Raw genomic sequence first — 6,803 nt, forward strand, 5'->3', positions numbered from 1 at the left:
GTCGAGGAAGGTATTGAACTGGGTTTCGTCTTTGTCATTCCTGTACTGAATCCATGTTGGGAGGATACATACATGACACCTAACAGCAACAGCTGCCTCTGATACTAAGTTGGCTGACTCTGTAGCATCACGTGGCCTTTTTAAACCTACCTCAAAATGGATCTCCATTCTTCCTCCTCTAGATTTAGTTAACCTATCGAGCATTATCCCTGATGTTTGTTTCCTCTTGCGCCTAGGTGCTAGTCCAACAACAAACATAGGAAGTGTTAGTGTACATCAAACTGTGAGACTAAATATAAAGAAGCATGCAACTGTAACTTGACTCCAGCAACTACCTTCTTGCTGTTGAAGCTCACAAAGTTCATCTGATCTTGCCAACTCATCTTGTGCAAGAGTGCTTCAGAAGTAGTGTCAGGTGGCAAGGGAGCTTGGGAACGTGCTTCTAGCTGAGTTGACCAACGAGTAAATCGTGCAGCTGGTGGTAATGTGGAAGGTGTTGCAACAACTAGGGTTGTCTCTGCTTGTTTGGTGGCAGCTATTTGTTTCTGTTTGGCTTGTTCTGCAGCTCGTTTAGCACGGGATACCCTGTCGGTACAATTTTCTGCTGGACTTTGACATTCTATTGCACCATCAGTACCAGCAGAATCTGCAGGATTCTTCCGCTTCTCTTTCCCTGTCATTCTGTCTTGCTTCCTCTTTCTCTGTGCCATGTTAAGTCAAGCCGACAAGAAAAACGAATAACAATTTAGTTCTTCAGAATAAATTGATGCGTGATACAGACGAACTGAACTTTGATGTGAGACAACCACATGATAGGAGGATGTAATATGTAAGAAAAACAGGACGGCATGAGATAACCAGAACTATGATGTGTAAACTAAGCAGAAGATATTTCACTAAATTTGAAGCAAGGCAATGGAAGGTAGACACCATATGAAAGATGCTACAAATATCGCTCTGCCAAGTTAACAGTGTCTCATCATAAATACCGTTTAAACAAATGTGAAGCAGTACAAGAAATAAATCATATGCAAGATGCAAACAACATCACACTATCAAGTTAAAGGTATCTCGTCATTAGTGCCATTGCATATTCACAACATTGCATATTCACAGCTTATGATGTGTGAACTAAGGAGAAGGCATTTCAACAAATTAGAAGCAATGAAAGCTAGACACCATATGAAAGATGCAACGAATATCACTCTACCAAGTTAAAACTGTCTCGTCATAAGTGCCATTTGAACAAATTAGTAGTACAAGCTAGAAAAGAATGCAAGATGTAACCTATATCACACTCCGAAGTCAAACGTGTCTTATGATAAGTGATTGTTGCAGGTTACACAACAGTAGTAATTTGATGTAAGAACATGGTGTGATAGACAGATATTGTATGTTCTAGAAACAGGAACACGTGTCTTATTCAAGTATAATGTGTAAAGTAAGCAGATGGAATTCAACAAAATTAGAAGCAATACAAGCTAGACATCACACATAACATGCAACCACATATAACAGTGCCAAGTTAGAGGGAGCACCGGTGATGGTGCACTAGGGGAGACGTGCTCATCATAAACACAGCTACGTTGAGTGTCTATGCATGTGTTGTCTTGGAAATCATCTTGGGGGGATGGAGGAGTAGAAACTGTAGAGACCCTCCATTTGGAAGGAGCACCTTTATCCACTGCCTTGCTAATTTCCTTCCGCTTTATTGATTTTGAATTGTCAAGTAAAACCGACAAGAAAAAGCAATAAAATTCTCTCTTCAGAACTCATTCATGCATGATATTGACAATCACTAGTTTGATGTAAGGCAAACACATGATACCAGGATGGAATATGTACGAAAAACAGGACGGCATGGCATGTTCACAACTGTTTGTGTAAACTAAGCAAAAACCATTCCAACAAATAAGAAGCAATGCAAGCTAGACACCACATGAAAGATGCAACCAATATGACTCTGCCAAGTTAAAAGCGTCCCATCATAAATGGAATTTCAACAAATTAGAAGCAGCGCATGCTATAAATCATATGAAAGATGCAACTAATATCGCACTGCATATACTAAAGGTGTCTCGTCATATTGATTGCTGCGGGATACAAAAAAACAATAGTTTTATGTAAGGACATGCTTAATAGACAGATGTACTATGTACTAAATACAGGAAGGCATGTCACATTAACAGGTATATTGTATAAGCTAAGCAGAATAGCACATGCAGTTTAACCAGATTGGAAGAATTACAATCTAGACACCATATGCAACATGCAACCACATATCACGCTGCCAAGATAGAGCAAGCACATGCGATGCTAGTGTAGGGGAAATGCGGTAATCAACTACAGAGCTACGTTCACTATCTTCATCTAGCCTTGCTATTTCTTGAGAATCATGTCGGGAGGCTGACGCTGCATTCTTTAAATGAGGATTAATCCACTTGCCTGACTGCCTCATCATAAGTGATTGATGAGGGATACACAAGAACATTAGTTTGATGTAAGAACATGGTTAATACACCGATGTACTAGTATGTAACAAAAACAGGAAGGCATGTCATATTCAAAGGTATAATGTGTAAGCTAAGCAGATGCAATTTAACCAAATTGGAAGCAATACAAGCTAGACATACGGCTGGAGTGGTGAGCATGATCATCTAGGACCTGAGAGCCTGGTGGGAGGCGGGCTGCTTCGCCACCATCGCGGCTTTTTAGTTGGCTTACAGGTGATGCCTCTCTTTGCTGGGCTAGTCACTGGCTCGGCCAGTGCCCTGACTAGCTATTTGTCTTCTGGTGCTCACGGGATGGTGGTTCATGTGAAAAATATCTTCCCTTATCTTAATAAAGACCGACTTCGGCCTTTCGAATACAAGCTAGACACCATATGGAACATGCAACCACATATGACACCGCGAAGTTAAAGCAAGCACCTGGGATGGTGGTTCATTGCGGGCGAGGTCATCAACTCCAGAGCTACGTTTACCGTCTCCATCTGCTGACACTGCACCTATTATAAGGCTGAAACGTGTCTGGCCTATCCGCGTACGATGCTGGAGCGACTTCTCTCTTTTCTTTTTTGCTTCTCTCATAGCAGCAGAGTCTGAAATACCCTTGCATAAAAACACAATAGTGAGAGTATGGGTGAAGTGTGTGCAGAACTAGTGCACTATAAAAGTAGAAGATAGCAGGTGGCTGAAAAATAAATGACAGGAGACATATGATAGCTCTACAACATTGCATGGCAAACTAAATTAGATTCTACTCCGTATGATTTTATAATATATGGGCACAGGAAATGCAGGTACTCCTCCAGCCCACCACCACATGTGGTCATATCAAGATAACAGTCGACTAAAAATAAATAGGTCAGTCGATTTTTTTTTAATGAACTGTCCGATCTATAAGGAATGGGCAGATGGCCTTCGTCTACCTCCCGCCAGTCACTGTTGATAATCTTTCTCGAACCGCCAGCGACCACCGGCCCAGACCCCTGCCTCCGCCGCCCCGCCCTCCCCTCGACCTCACACCACCGCTGTGCTTGGCAGCGCCCCCAGGCCATCCCTTTAATCCCGGCCGACCTCCAGATCGGGCGCCAGTAGCTCTAGGCCCCACACGCCCCTAAGATAAACAACGAGGCACTGCTTCCCCGGCGTAATAGGCGGACTAGCGCCTGTTATGCTGGGGAATGCTTCCGTTAAATTGGGAATCAACTGACCAGGAATTGAAATTCAGGGGGCGACGAACCTCTAGGTAAGGTGAAATAGTATATGAGGAGAAACCTTGTGCATCATGAGTTACTAGGAACATCTAGTATCAAGAAGAAGCGGTCAACTAGTGTCTTCTGTGGGATGAATACCGTGCAAGCAGACACGTAAGATTTGCACGAATAAGGGAAGAGGAGTACCATTTTCGGTTGCCGGTGTGGTCGCCTCCACATGTCGCGCCAATCTTCTTCTTTTTGCCGGGGAAACCGATGTTCTGCCGGAGGGTGCAGGCTTGGACGAACCCATGGACAAATTGTTGACTATGTTGCCATGGCCGTATGTCGGCGGAGGGGAAGCAGATCCGAGGCAGCAAAGGACAGCGTAGTTGGAGCGGCAGCGGTGAGGCGCAGGACGGCGTGGTTGAACTGGCTCGGGCATGGATGGCTCGGCCTCGGCTTCAACTACTAGCCGTGGAGGGCGTTGCGGTTGAGGTTGCGATGGACGACGACGTCGGGGTATCGGCTCCAGCGTGATGGAGGAGGGCGGCGGTTGATGGGTGGAATGGGGTGGCGGACGGAGGACGCCGGGGTTTCGCGGCTGGTGGAGAGGTAGTTTTTGCGCCCATGGAGTACGAATGGGGAATCGGACGGGTGGGCAGGGGGAGGGGAGAAACATGTTTCGGTCTGGGACGCGCTTGTTTTTGGCTTTTTTGAACAGAAGATGGGACGCGCTTGTTTGAAATTTGAGGAAAGTACAAACTTTGCCCCCCTCTTAAATTTCGGACCTACTGCGGGTCGGGGGTAGGATGGTAATCCCAGGTGTCCCAAATAGTGGACGGGAGCGATTTCGGCCGCGCGCATGTGTGCTTAGGCGGCCATTGTGTATGAATGTTTTTCGGAGGCGGTTGTGTGACGTCTAGATGAAGCTACAAACCTACCCCGGTTTAGACCTTTGGACGTCGGGCCGGTAGGTTTCACGGGTCGGAGTTATTAGAAAAGTAATTTCCTTGTACTACCAAACATTGGTCTCACACGGTTTCGGGCGAGTAGAGGCTCTTTTGGCGCTTCGTTCGAAATTTTGAAACACAAGCATTCACGTTTAGAGTACTCTTGAACTTTGAGGATTGACCTAAATAGACAACGTTAAATTTGACCTTGTATGTTTGAAAACCTCATTAAATTATCCGCTTCTTTTTGAAATTTTGACACTTGAAAATCCTATAACTACGATTATTTTGGAATGGAGGAGCTAAATTTGAATCTATTTTGTACACGACTACATATGGTATTATGTACAAAATCAGAGCAAAGATTGGTGCCCCCATAATTAAGGTATGATTTACAAATGCCATGATATCAAATTCAAATAATTGAATGGACTTCATGTTGAATTTGAATTTTTTTAAACCACCTTAAGTTGAATTCAAATGTATGCTAGTTCATAGGTAGCTATTTATAATGTTCATTGTGTAACTTTCGTATGTATAATGTGCTTTACACACACAACATGAACTATACTCACGTTTATATTCGATTGCTAAAGCGATGCATTGTCTAGAGTTCAAAATACTAACTATGTGGATCAATTGTCTCGAATAATAACATAGACATGCTCAAATTCGATAGAATCTAGATGTCTGATGGATCAATGACCGTTCCTTACGCGAATTGCAAACATCATGATCCCATCCTAATATTTGGATACAATTTATATCTTTAATCAATGTGTACAACAGTCTTGTACGTGTAGTTTCACTCTCCATCGATGGTCTCTCACACATGCTCACACACTCTTTCCCGAGGTGTCTTTCTCGCACACATGCTCTCGATATAACCCTCCCTCCCTCTCGTAACCATTTACGACTGTTTTCACTAACCTTTATCACAAGCACTCTTCCTCTCGCAAGCATACACACGCACAATCCCCATCGACCCTTTCTATATACATAGACTTGCCTACGTGTCTCCTGTACGCACATTATCTTTAGGCCTGTCTCTCACGCATTGTCTCACACCTCTCTTCCTAATCGACGAGTATGATTCTAGCAAAGCATTCTCTACGATGCCCCTTAAAGTTAGGTTGGATGCATAGTAATATCAGAGATAAAGGGGTTACCTTAGTCCGAGAACCTAGAGTTACAAATCCTAGCCGGCTTTGTCAGTGGACATAGAGTCCTTCACAATTATGCTATCTTTGTCTTGTACGACTAGTCATCCATGGGTCTCTCTAAATGTGTCACGGGCCGACCAATGTGGCGCAGGACGGAACCGAACGAAGGGCCTCACCTCGACCCACCGGACCTCACGCGGTGACACACCCTCTGCCCCCACGTCTCGTTATCTTCTCACACCCACACATACCAACACAGACACCACACACACAAAAAATATTCTCCTGGTGCCTCTATCCACTCCCCGCTTGCATATACACACTCAAGGGAATCTCTCGCCGTGACGTCATATTCGTCTCTCTCTCTCGGCCACTCTTATTTCTCGTGCTATCTATCCCACGGCCCCTTCCCCCGCCGGCCCCTCTATCCATGCCTCTCTCGAATACGTAATACACATACATACCTCTCTAGGCCCTGCCAAATGCATCAACTACACATTCACACATGTTACATCACGTACCCCATTGATCTAAAAAGCCCTCTCTTCACGTTTATTTAGCATACAACATTCCTTTTGAATAAAGTGTGGCCAAAATATATTTTAGAATTTCTACATATATACAACATTACAAAGTTATATGGAGGAGTATGAACGCTTGCATTGCATGGTGCCCACAATGATATTTATTCCGCACTATGAATTTGTATATTTTTATACTATATATAAAGTTAGTCATAATAAAGAGAAACGAAGAGCATCTCTCTCCATCGCATACCCCCCTCTACGCCCCTTTCACGTACGCACACAAACTATCTCCAGGTCCTCTAAAAGTAAGCCCCCAGCACATTCACGCATGTTTCATCTCTCCCTCGCGATATATACAGTGACGATCATTGTATTTGAAGCGAAAGCACAATACGTACATTGGACTTCAAAATCCACTCATTATGGTCACCATTTACGTTTGGTGGTTATTATACAGTCACGG

The sequence above is a fragment of the Aegilops tauschii genome, chromosome 2 (assembly GCF_002575655.3).
Source record: "Aegilops tauschii subsp. strangulata cultivar AL8/78 chromosome 2, Aet v6.0, whole genome shotgun sequence".
NCBI classification, from domain to species: domain Eukaryota; kingdom Viridiplantae; phylum Streptophyta; class Magnoliopsida; order Poales; family Poaceae; genus Aegilops; species Aegilops tauschii.